Source organism: Talpa occidentalis, unplaced genomic scaffold (assembly GCF_014898055.3).
Source record: "Talpa occidentalis isolate TD23 unplaced genomic scaffold, MPIMG_talOcc4v2.1 talOcc4.12, whole genome shotgun sequence".
Taxonomy (NCBI): domain Eukaryota; kingdom Metazoa; phylum Chordata; class Mammalia; order Eulipotyphla; family Talpidae; genus Talpa; species Talpa occidentalis.
In genome coordinates, this window is record NW_023601212.1 from 58,526,635 (window position 1) to 58,538,863 (window position 12,229).

Consider the following 12,229-nt stretch of genomic DNA (forward strand, 5'->3'; position numbering starts at 1 on the left):
AAATTTTCCTTCCTAACGTTAAAAATGGAAACTGTATGAACTAGTTATCCCACTTCTGGGTATTTACCAGAATACAAAACCCCTAATTCAGAGAGATGTGTGTACCCTCTTATTCATCACAGCTTTACTTACAATTGTCAGGAGTTGGAAATAACCTAAGTGCCCAATGACAAATAATTGACTAAGAAGGATGTAGTATAGATACATAATGGAAAACTGCTCTGCTACCAAAAATAAATAAATCCTGCCATTTGCAACAACATGAATGGATGGACTTAGAAAGTATTAAGTTAAAGTGAAGTAAGTCAGGCAGAGAGAGACAAATATCATATGTGGAAGACAGAGAAAACTGATGAACAATAAAACAAAAAAAAATCGTAGACTGTACAAATAAAATAGTGGTTTCCAGAAGGAAAGAGGGGAGGAGGGAGTGGGTAATTTGGGTAGTAGGGGCAATTGGTATGGTAAATTTTAGAAATTTGGCAATTGGTGGCAAACTTAATGTAGTATATATAGCATCTGCTAATTTTGAAAGCTGTACACCTGAAACCTATATAATGTTATAAATCACCATTACTAAAAAAAAAATTATTTTTTTAAAGATTTATTTACTCATGCATACAAGAACTGGGGTACAGGCCAGATGTGTGGGGGATGAGAGGATTCATCAGAGACAGAGCGGGGAACAGAACAGGCAGACTGACTGAAATACACTGCTGAGGGGAGCAGCGGGTGAGTCAGGAGAGGTCTGTCACACCATGTGGGTATCTCCCAGGCTGGCTGGGATCAAACCCATGCCGCAGAGACTGCAGACAGCTTCGCAGCACTGTGCTCAACTGCCTGTGCTACCAGGGAGGCCCCCCAAAAATATTCTTATATACACCTAATCCTTTCTCTGTACATTTAGAAACACTCACAATGCTTTGTGTTATGGTTGGGTTATCCTTCCTACTAGATTACAAGCATATTGGAGATACATCTTATATTACACAGAGGTTGAAGGGATGACCCTGGGTTGAGTCTACCCTGGTTCGAATCCCAGCTCTACAGCTTTTTGGCTGAAACACTTTGGGCAAGTTATTTATCCTCTTATGTCTTGGATTCCTTCTCTGTGAAATAGATAATAATGTTATTCAGTCCAAGGGGTTATTAAGAGCATTAAATGAGATAATCCATGTAATTCACTAAGCACAGAACTTTGTACATAAATATGTGTTGGGTGAGTGTTTAGTATTATTGCTATTGTACTTTTCTGCATCATACATACCTGAGATGATACTTGGAACACTAAATAAAGATTTGGAGAATAGATGTGTCTCAGAGGCTTTGAATCTGGAAGGATCACTTTAAGCAGCAAAGTCTGCAAGTTCTCACGTGCTTTTTGACTCTTCCCACAAAAACTCCTTGGTAGCAGTGCATGACTGGGGCAGGTGATTTGTCAGCACTCATCTGAGTTGAGGTGAATTACGTAAGCATCAGTATGACCAGTGGGTAAGCAGGGGCTGGGTTTTTGTGACATCAGTCACGGGACACTTATACTGAAGACTAAAGGAACAGCAGGCTCCCTTGGGGTGGGGATGGGGAATGGAACTACCAAGAGGTACATGGGGAAAAGTATATTAAAAAAATAGAGCTCCCAAGACACTGTGTTCTACTTGACACTTACCATCTGGAGCCCCCTTCTTTAGTCCTAAGGGAAAACGGCCTTCAGCTGAATACTTCCTGCCTCCTGGCTGACCCCAGCTTTCTGGGAAACTGCTTTGATGGGAGAAGCTCAGGGGACTCTCTAGAGTCTCATGTTAAATGCGACCAGGGGGATTGATGCTCTGACACCGAGGAGTTAACCATCCTTTGCAACCTGAGAACTGTGGGGAGCAGAGACCTCTGTTTACATGGGGAAGCTCCCCAAAGCCTTCAGTAGCCACAAATGTGACTTCCATGAGCCCACAACAGCTTCGATAATCCTTTTAATAATTTTTGTTGTTGTTATTGCTTGTCAAATAATCCACACCTATGAAAAACAACAGTGATTTTTGTGGCCATTCTGTCTGTAAAACATCCTTTTCCAAATGCCAGATAAACAGAATATCATGGAGGGCAGGATTGTATCAGAAATGGTGGTTCGATGTCTTCAAATGGAAAGCAGTGGGAATGTGTAGGTGCTGAAGAAGGGAACCGGCGGTGGCGGAATCACAGTTCTGCTATGGAGTGCAGGATATTGTCTGGCACTATTGACACTGGGTCTGCCAGCAGCATCTGGGGACAAAGGTTTTCTGGCATGCTGGCTACCCCCCTTCTTGAAAGAGCCCAGGGGCAGGGGATCCCCAAAGGCCTCAGTGCTGCACTAGGCCAGCAGGCCCATGTGTTCTGCAGTTGCTGTAGAAAGTGGGAGCAACTCTGAGTGGAGCTTCCCCCAGGGAATCATCGCAATCCTGCTCTTCCCCTAGAGGATGTTTCTGCTGCTAGTAAAGGTCTCCCCACTCCTTCCAGCCCCCCTCCACCAGAGTGGGTCACAGAGCAGCTCGCAGCTGGCTACTCCAGCTTCTGCAGAGTCTGGTTCTATTGGTCAGCTTGGCTTCTGGACCTTTTGGGCTTCTAGTCAATACCCCCTACCCCAGACCCTCCACATCTCCCCATGGGCTGAGGTCAAGTGAAACCAGAATGAGAATAAAGTTGGTGAGGTTTGTCTTCTCTTCCTACTACTCTCCCTCGTACCATTCTACTCTCCCAAACTAGAAATGGCTTTCAAGGACTCCCCCAAATCTCACCCAGCAGGCCATGGCTATGACACTAGTGGCTGTCAGAACTTTACCATTCACCTCCAGCTCCCTTCCTATGCCCCCTCAGTGCTCACATGCCATCTTCTCTCATCTGCCTTCTGGTTGTGCCATGACTTTCAAAGCCACCTACCTTGTTTCCTCTACCCTTCAGATTAATTTGTCTAAAAGAATCCCCTCCTGTTCCTAATCTTATGCCAAATCATTCCCTATGGCAATCCTCACTTTATACTTGGGAGGAAAACAATAGGAAGTTCGATTGAAATTAAGATCTGTATGTGTTTTCTTTTATTTTTAAAGATTTATTTATTTATGCATACAAGAGGTGGGGTGTAGGCCAGAGGTGAGGGAGTGAGAGGATTCACCAGAGACAGAGTGGGGAGCAGAACAGGCAGATCTACTGAGATACACTGCTGAGGGAGCGGCGGGCAAGACAGGAGAGGTCTGCTGCAACATGTGGGTTAGCTCCTTGGCCAGAAATTGAACTTGTGCTGCAGTAGCTTGATAGCACTGTGTCTTTAACCCCTGCACCACCAGGGAGGCCCCTTATGTGTTTTCTAATCAACTTAGTGTATTTATGTTTCCTGAAGGGTTTATGTCTTAAAATACTAGTAATTCACAGTGGGTTGGATGGTGGCCTCTAAACCATATGCCCATGGCCTAAGCCCTGGAATCTATAAATGTGACCTTATTTAGAAAAAGGGTAGATGCTATTTTGTAGATGCTGTTAAGTTAAGAATCCCAAAATGAGACCATCCTGGATTATCAGGTGGACCCTAAACTAATGACAAATATACTTATAGGGGACACACACAAAGGAGAAGGAGTGCCCAGAGGCTCTGTGAACTGGAAGAGACAAGGATTCTCCCTTAGAGCTTTTGGAAGAAGCCAGGTCCTGCTAACTTTACTTTTGGACCTGTAGCTTCCAGAACTGTAAAAAAATAACTTCTATTACTTTAAGCCACAGAGTTTGTGGTGATTTGTTACAACAGCCCTAGGAAACTCCACCCTTGCTCATGAAAGCAATAGCATCACAGTCTCTTGGATGTTACTGGGGAGTGTGTGCAGGAGGACGTAGCAGGCTGTCATGAAAGGTAAAGCCCGGATGGAGAGTCAAATGCCCTGTGCTTAAACCGCAACTGGCCTGGGATGACTCCTCCCTCTAATCCTTCATTTATGAAACTTGTTCTGTCTGTCTCACAAGGTTGGTAAGACTCAAAAGAGAATAGTGTGTGGGGAAAGACATGACTGTAATTTGCAGGTTCATGGAAGGAGCCCCCAGACTCAGAATTGGGTTCAAGTTCTACAACTGCATCAGTTACTAATCATTTTCAGTCCCCATTCTCTCATCTGTAAAAAGCAATATTCACCAAGTAAGAACATTCTAAGGATTAAATGAATAGTCTGTATACCTGGCCTAGAACTTGAGAGGCCTTCAATAAATAGCAGTTGTAATTATGATTATCATCATCACTGCCCACCTATAAGTACAGATGGCTCCTTTATTCAAATTTACCTGAAGCTGCCCTGACATCTTTCCATGTCCAGCATGTTCCTTGGAAAGACTCAGTGTTTCCTGTTGGAGAGATGCTAAGGTGACTGACCGAGAGGAGGGCCCAGATTTTTGAGAAGCGCCTGGCCCTTACTATGATAGCCACTGGGAGGGATAGGTCTGTAAGGGCCAAAGGAGCCAGCTGTCTCTGTCACCCCATCAGAGATCACCTGTCAGACAGGAGATGGTTGGAGGGAGCCAAGACCACTGGGAGAAAAACCTCCAAATCCATAGCCAACGGCTCTCACAATATGCCTTGGGGTCTCGTGGAAGGCAGATTAAAAAGGCCAGCCACTTTCTTGGATGCCATGGGAAAGATTCTGCTTTAGCCATTCTGGGCAGGGACCTAAAAATAAGTACTTTCAGGCCTCCCTGGTGGTGCAGGGGTTAAGACTCAGCATTATAAATATATCTTCAGTCACTGTAACACGAGTTCGAACCCTGGCTAGGGCGCTAACCCACTTGGCGAACCCTCTCCTGTTTTGCCCACTGTGCCCCTCTTGTATTTCAATCTGTCTGTTTTGCTCCCCACTATGTCTCTGGTGAATCCTCTCACCTCCCCCTACCTCTGGCCTATACCCAGCTCTTGCATGCATAAATAAATAAATCTTTAAAAATATACATGTACTTTCCCAGCATGTCAGGTGATTTTGATGCACTTAGCCCAAAATGTTGCCATCAACCAGCAAGGAAGCAAGTTTTCAGGGTTTATCTTTCTCTCCAGGGGAGTGGGCTCAAGTGCTGGAATTTGGGGTGGTGGAAGCTTTCTAACAGGTTCCTTAAACCTTGTCAAAATCTCTGAAATCTGTGGCTTAGATATTATTTGGCTTGAAGGTCACGTATAAGGACTTATGTGGAAGAGGTAAGGAGTTAATCAGTTTTTGTGACACTTTTAAGCCTTTAGCTCAAAAGAGCTGGTTTTGTGGGTTCTAGCTGAGAATCATTGAAACCCAGGGACACTACCCTTGAAGCTTGTCTGCTGCCATTTGGTAGCTAAAGAGCAGGACAGAGGAGGGAGGGAGAGCTGCAGGCACAGAAGGGATGGATAGGGGCTGGGGACAAACTTCCTCTACAATGCTTTGCAATTTTGCCTGATACTGGCTTGAAGGGAGATGGAAGAGGTCCCCAATGGTAATGCTGAGCAAGAAAGCGAAAGAATAGGCAATTCATCAATTTATCTATCAGATCCCTGTGCGCCTGCATTGGGGTTTCCTGTGGTCATCAAGGTCAAGTCGTAGAGAGACTTATCTATGGGACTCTGAGGAAAACAAAAGAAATCCCATTTTCTCACAAATTTAATTTTACCCTGTGCTCAGAGAATGTGATCCTATCAGAGCTGGGGTGTAATAGCCCAGTTGGAGTGGATCAGATTGGATTTGCGATAGCGCTGGCTAGCTCCCACGTGGCAGGCACATCCCGCCCGCTGTCTGCCATGCTCAGGGACCCAGAGTGGTGATAATTCCTCTCCTCTCCATCTCAGCAATGATCCTGTCGTCCCTTTGCTTTAACATATGGTCAGCTGGACTGAGGCACTGGAAACATCCTACAGATCAGGGCGCAGATGTTTCTGTTACAGGTTTCCAGGGGGAACTGGGTTGTTTTAAAGTTTCTAACCACTGACTAGAAGGGATGCCAGGCTCACAGCCCTAATCCTGTGCCTCTAGGAGCAGGCGGGAACGTCAGCAGAGCTGGTGGCTGTAAAGGACTCCTGGCAAGCAGCCTAAGCACAAGAGAAATGCGGAAATGTAGAGGAAGGACTGCAGAGATGAAAATGTAGTGAAACAGCCAATGCATTTTATTACTGAGAACAATTTTCTTTGCCTTAGAGAGACGGAGGTGACAGACGGTGGGAACAGGTGGGACTGGCCTCGAGAAGGTCTTGGCAGTCACGAGGTGGGTGGCTTCCCCCTCCTCCCTTGCTGAGTATCAGAGGGATGGAGCTAAGGGGCTGCAGGAACCTGAGGGGCAGCCCTGAGAGCCCAAAGCCAACACTATGGTCCAACAGCCAAATTAGGAAGCCAAGCAATTTTATAGGTTGGAAATAGAGTTAGAGATGAGAGCCAGGTGACTGTTAAAAAATAGCCTTGGGGTGCTGGAAGCTCACCTTTATTCTTGCACGATCCTTAGTGAGCTGAAGTAGGGCAGATGCAATCAGCAGTAGGGTAAGGGAACCAGAATACATGCAGAATATGTATATTGAAAATAAAAGTGGCAATAGCTGAGCACACCGTTCCTCGTTGTATAAGTAAGTGATAACCAGCTCTTAGGTGAACTTCAGATACAGACTAAGTCCTGAGAAAAGACTTTGCAGACCACCTTTACCAAAGGTCATTCCCCATGGCAACCTCCATATACAAAGCCCTCCAAGACCTGGATGCAGCCTTACTAGGCTGCATGCTCTGAGTGGAGCAAGTGCCTAGCAGCTGGAAGGCTCTGAGGACAGAGGCCATGGCTAAAAACTAATAATCAGGTACCCCATGGTTTCACTTATACATGGAATATAGAGAAACAAAACAAAGGGCCAGTCCAAAGCAAAGCAATAACAAACCCTAGAAATCTTTCTGTAGAACTGAGGCTGCCAAAATGGGAGGGTGGAGAGCAAAGTGGAGAGCAAAGTGCAGAGTGGACTCAGTGGAGGGTGGTGTATGCCTTGGGGTTGGGGGTGGTGTGGAGACATGCATCTGAAGGGGGGTGATCCTTTACCTCTGAATCACATATACTATTAAAAGCAATGTTGCCTCAAAAAAAGAAAAATAGGGAGTGAAAATCTGGGAGTTACCTCCTCCATCCCTGGAGTCCAAGGAGTCTGAATAGGGGCAAGACCCTGCTCTGCTTTATGGAAAAGAGTCTTTGGCTCAGGCACACAGAGGAGAAGGATGCTTGTCCTTTGTCTGCAGACTACACATCTATAAAGCCTTGTCACAGAAACTTTCCTGAAATCATAGTTATTGAGAAAGTGTCTATCCGAGGCCAGTCACAAGCTGATATAGAGTATATTGTTTTTATTATTTGATAAGGGCAGCCATCAATCTGTTGAGTGTTTACCAGGTAGCAGGGGTGGGGCTCAACACAGTGATGACCTCTGCTTGTCCTGCACACCCAACTAGCACAAGGACCAGGCTCTGGGCTGATTTTCTCTCCTTCCTGTGCCCGGCCTTCCTCTCTTTCCCTTTCATCTTTAGCAAACAGGAGGGTTTGGCAGCTAAGAAGGTTTTGGCCTCTGTTTCAAATATACCTCCTCAGGTGTTTAGGGAATCCCTTTCCTACCATGGTATTTAGCTTCACTGTTAGCCTCCTTTTAATGAATAAAACACAACCTTTTAGAGCTGTCAGGGCTATTTCACACTAAATTTACTTGTGCTCCTAACTCTACCTGAGGCCTCAGCTGAGCTCTGCTGGCAAAACAAAGGTAAGCTGAACAGCTTGCAAGTAACGGGCTGAATTCTCATCCAACAAGAGGGTCAGGACAAGGCCCCACCAGCCCTCTGTGTGAACTATTGGCACTCAGACTATGGTCATCTGGCTACTCTGGAGGGAGGGCAACAGGACAAGGAGATTAATTTCTGATTTGCAAGAATCAAAAAGACTGAAATCATCCTGAACTGGGAAGGATGTGGGGCAATGGATAGTCTCAAATGTTGAATGTGCAGTCTTTGTTAAATATGACATGGAATGTTCTAATAAAATTAAAACTGTACAAACCTGATCAGTAATCCCTTGCTATGAATCTTTATGATGGAATAGATATGTGTATATATAGGTTTATGAGTTCCATATAAGTTTTGAGGATTGGGGCAAATTATAGGATAATGTGTTGTGAATGAAACCATTTGCTAAATCAAACAAATAGGAAAGTATGTGTGGTGTGGTCTGAGGTCCGTGTGTGTGTGTGTGTGTGTGTGTGTGTATGCTATGGTATATGTAGTGTGTGTGTATGGTGTTATCTCTGTGTATTACATGTGTGTGTGCGCACATAGAAAAATTTCTGGAAGGATGCATGCCCCAAATTGTGGCCCTCCATCATCTCAGTTGAGTGGAGTTAGAGGGATCACGAGGATTTTAGCCCTTTATACACTTGCATATTTACACTATCTAACAAATGATAAAAAGCATAGAATGCTTTTGATTGAAAATTAAAATGTAAAATCCTGTTTAAACCTGTTAGAAAAACGCGGAGGCATAAAAGCCATTATCATCCAGCGTAGCCAACGATAGCAACATGCAACCCTCACTAACACAATTTTTCTCTAGAGGAGATAAGTGGGTTGAGGTCAGTAGCCCTGAAGTGCCTGAGGATCCTGTGAGGGAATCTGGGCTGAGTGAAAACTCCCCAGCTCACACAGGCCCCCGCAGAGCAGGCTGTGCTGGGAGCTCACTCCTGCAGCTCCATCACCAGTAGAGTCACTCCACTCAATAAACTTCATAAACAAAGCAAAAGCAACTTTGGAAAAAGTGGTTAGCAAATCTGATATCATAGATGTGTGAACAGAGCTGGTTTCTAAATTCCCCCAGATCCCCAGTTTGCTGAGGGCTCTATCAGACATCCTTCCACGGGAGTCAAAAGAGGGGACCTCCAGGCTCTTACTACATGATCTCTGTTGACATTTCTGCTCTAATAAGAACTCATATTTTAATTTCAGCTGATTCAATTTCACTTGGAAAATAGGGTCTGTAGGATTAGAGGAAACCAAACAATAAAGCTCTCTGAGCTCTAAAAATATTGGTAACAATGAACCGTCAACTGTGAGGGTTGACAATTCACTAGATCCTGCTGAGATGATGCAATTCTTAATACTTGCAAAGCATCTATACGTGTAAGGCACAAAAATTTGGGGAGTTAAAAATTAAAGTAATATTAATATAAACCTCCATAAAATGCCTATTCAGCCCCATGTACCTTACCCCCTGTAATTTGACAATAGTGTCCCAAGGTTTTATTGTGACAACTCCAGCAATCACAAGAAAGAGATGGGAAATTTGCAACCTGCCTTGTCCATCTAGAAAAACTGGAATTCATACCCAGGGCATCTGGTATCCACAACTCAAATCTAGAACTTCTCATACCACCATACCACACTGTTTTCATCTACAAGGTTATAATGACCCTTTCAAAGGAGTCTATAGTCTTGGTTATAGTTCTTGACCATATAACTACTTATAACTGCATCGTTCCCCAAGCACCTCCTCTCCACATCTTTGCACAAACTGTCCTCCTTTACAATGATCTATTATCCTCTCAAGTCTTGGCTCAACTCTACAAGCTGAGTTAAACATATCTTCCATCTTCTTCTATTGTAAAACTTAGCTTACCTTGAGTTGAAAATTTTTTCATCTGGTGAATCCCATTTGTCTACAAGGATTTTGAGAACAGAATATGTGTTCATTTATGTCCCATAGAACCTAACACAGAGCCGGACACCCAGAGGCTGCTCATGTCACGTTTTGTGAACAAATGAATGAATTAATCAAACAGAAATGAATGAATAGCCATCACTCCTAGGTCTCCTTTGTGAAATAAGAATTGTTCCTTATGGGAGGATTTAAAGAATAAAAACTAGAAAAGTCAGAAAATATCAGGCCTCAAGGGTGGATTCCGAGTCCAGCTTTGAGACAACTCTCATGCCCGCCGACATAAAACATTGTGTACGAACATCTCAGGCAAAGACAATTTGGGGAGCCTCATATTGACCTGAAATGGCAGAGCTCCAGGGATGCTGAGTGGGAACCCATTATGTGGGCTTTCCTTCTTGTGTCCCCCATACTTCTGTGATTGAAGCCCTTTTCCTATAGGCAGAGTCCTGCCTGGGCCAAGTGAGGATGCAGCCGGGACTATCACTGCCAGCAGTGGACACACTCAGCTTTCCAAGGTGTAGCTGACTCTGAGGTGCTGGGGCCATTCAGTGCCCCTGGGGAACAGGGAATGACTCTCTGTCCTCCCAGAGCTCAGCTGGAAAGCACAGCATATAGCAGGGTGTTTCCTTAGGTCCTGAATAGATGTTTTAGTGGCCACTGCCTGGCATTCCCAGGTACTCAAAATTCTTCATTGAGTGGATGAATGAATGAATGAAGACTCAGATTAGAGAAAAGAAATGAAAATAACCTTTATCAACCCCAATCTGCTCTTCCTAGGAGCTTGCTTGTATTTCTCCTTATCCATACAAAAGTTACACATATTTCACACCTGGTTCAAACCCACATCCATCCCCAACAGTGTACTGGGTAGATAACAATCACCTGTGGAGTTTTTTTACTATTCATATTTTAAGGTGTTTATGGATTGTCACCTCAAGTAGACCCTGTAGACTAATGCTTTGTCTTCTATTCTTTTTTTTTTATTATCCCTATCACAGAGTACTAAGGTGTGACTGTCACCCTCTGACAGTTTGCGCCTCTGAATACAAGGGAAGAGGAACTAAAAGATGGAGAAGGAAAGGGATGGTGAGGGAAAGGGAAAGAGAGAAGAGGTTTTGGTGGCAAAGAAAAACCATGTTTTGTACAATGCAGCCTGTGCTAAAATTAAAATAGAAATGGCTTTCAGGATGGCATATGTAATTACAATTAATTAAATATTCTGTTACCCAAATTATTTAATTACCAAAGCTTCCCACAGCCTCTGAGTTGATTTAATCACAAATGCCATAAAAATTAAGGAAGTGGTGAATGGATGGCTTCTTAGCACATGCCCTGTTATAAATGGAATGCACAGCCGGAAAAGGGAGGAGAGTAGACCAAGAGAGGAAGAGTAAAGCAAATGCCTATTTATGCTTCAGTCTGCTGGGGCCTTTGTCTTGGAGTGGGGGGAAGGGGTAGAGGAGAAGAATACAATTAGGGAAATGGACTAAAAGAATATGCCCAAAAGAATGTGCCATAAACCAGAGGGGTTCGGCCCCAGGGCTAGACAGAGAAAAAGGATGTTCTCAAGAGTCAGGCAAACCCAGGGGCACCCAGCACTGGCAGTTACTAGCTGAATGAACATTTCTGACTTTATTTTTCTCCTTCATATACCTAGAGTAACAATAATGGAAACACAGCCACTCATGAGGTCACCGTGCCGATAAAAGAAGTCAATATACATAAACCACTCGACACGGTGAACGGCCATGGTCCACTCAGTGATTGTCAATTCTCTACTTCGATTTTGAAAACCACTTGCTGTTTAAATTGGGGCCAGGGAGGAAGTTGGGGAGGAGGGCAGAGCTCTAAGCTCCTGACTCCTGCGTTTCAATTCCCTTGAATGATTGTCTCACTGTGTAAGATGATGCGAGTGCTGATGATACGCTTGCTCCGCTTGTCACCGCCGGCCTCCTTCCCCCAGCCAGCCAGCCACCTCTTATCCTACTTCCCATCAGCCCTGCCCTCTCTCTCACCTGTGGGTCTCTCTGCCTTGTCTGTGGTGCCATCTGTTCTGCTGATGAGCTTTCATCTTCTTTTACATTTTGTTTTCTAGGCTTAAATGATAGCCCATCCATCTCACGCATGTGTTTTATCTCAATAGCCTAAGTGTGTGTGAAGAGCAGAATCTATCAGAGGGAAAGTAAGGTCTTTAGTGAAGTGAAAATGTGAGTGCTGATTGGGACTCGGGATTTGGGAGCAAAAGACAAGATTCAAGGATTTGAAATACGGGGTCTTCACACATCCCTGGTCCTTCTTGCCTCCACCATTCTCAGTTACAAATGTGGAGACCAAGACACAGAAATGGAAAATGTGTCTGCTCATATGTGATTCCTACCAGAATTCAATCCTGAATTCCTTCTTGGTGAATGCTCTTTTTGTGATAAGCCCCTGCTTTTTCATTTTCATTATTCACAAGTTATAAACTTACATGTTATTATTTACTACAAAAAGCCGCAGAGAGCAAGATTGCCATGGCTAGTGTAGGTTGCCCCAGTGCTCCTTGGTC

The 12,229-nt window shown here is 44.3% G+C and overlaps 1 long non-coding RNA gene across 2 annotated transcripts in view; it reads left to right on the plus strand.

Moving 5' to 3' along the window:
* LOC119240068 (uncharacterized) overlaps positions 1 to 12,229 on the plus strand; it is a 31,474-nt gene that overhangs the window by 687 nt on the left and 18,558 nt on the right. The window lies entirely within an intron of this gene.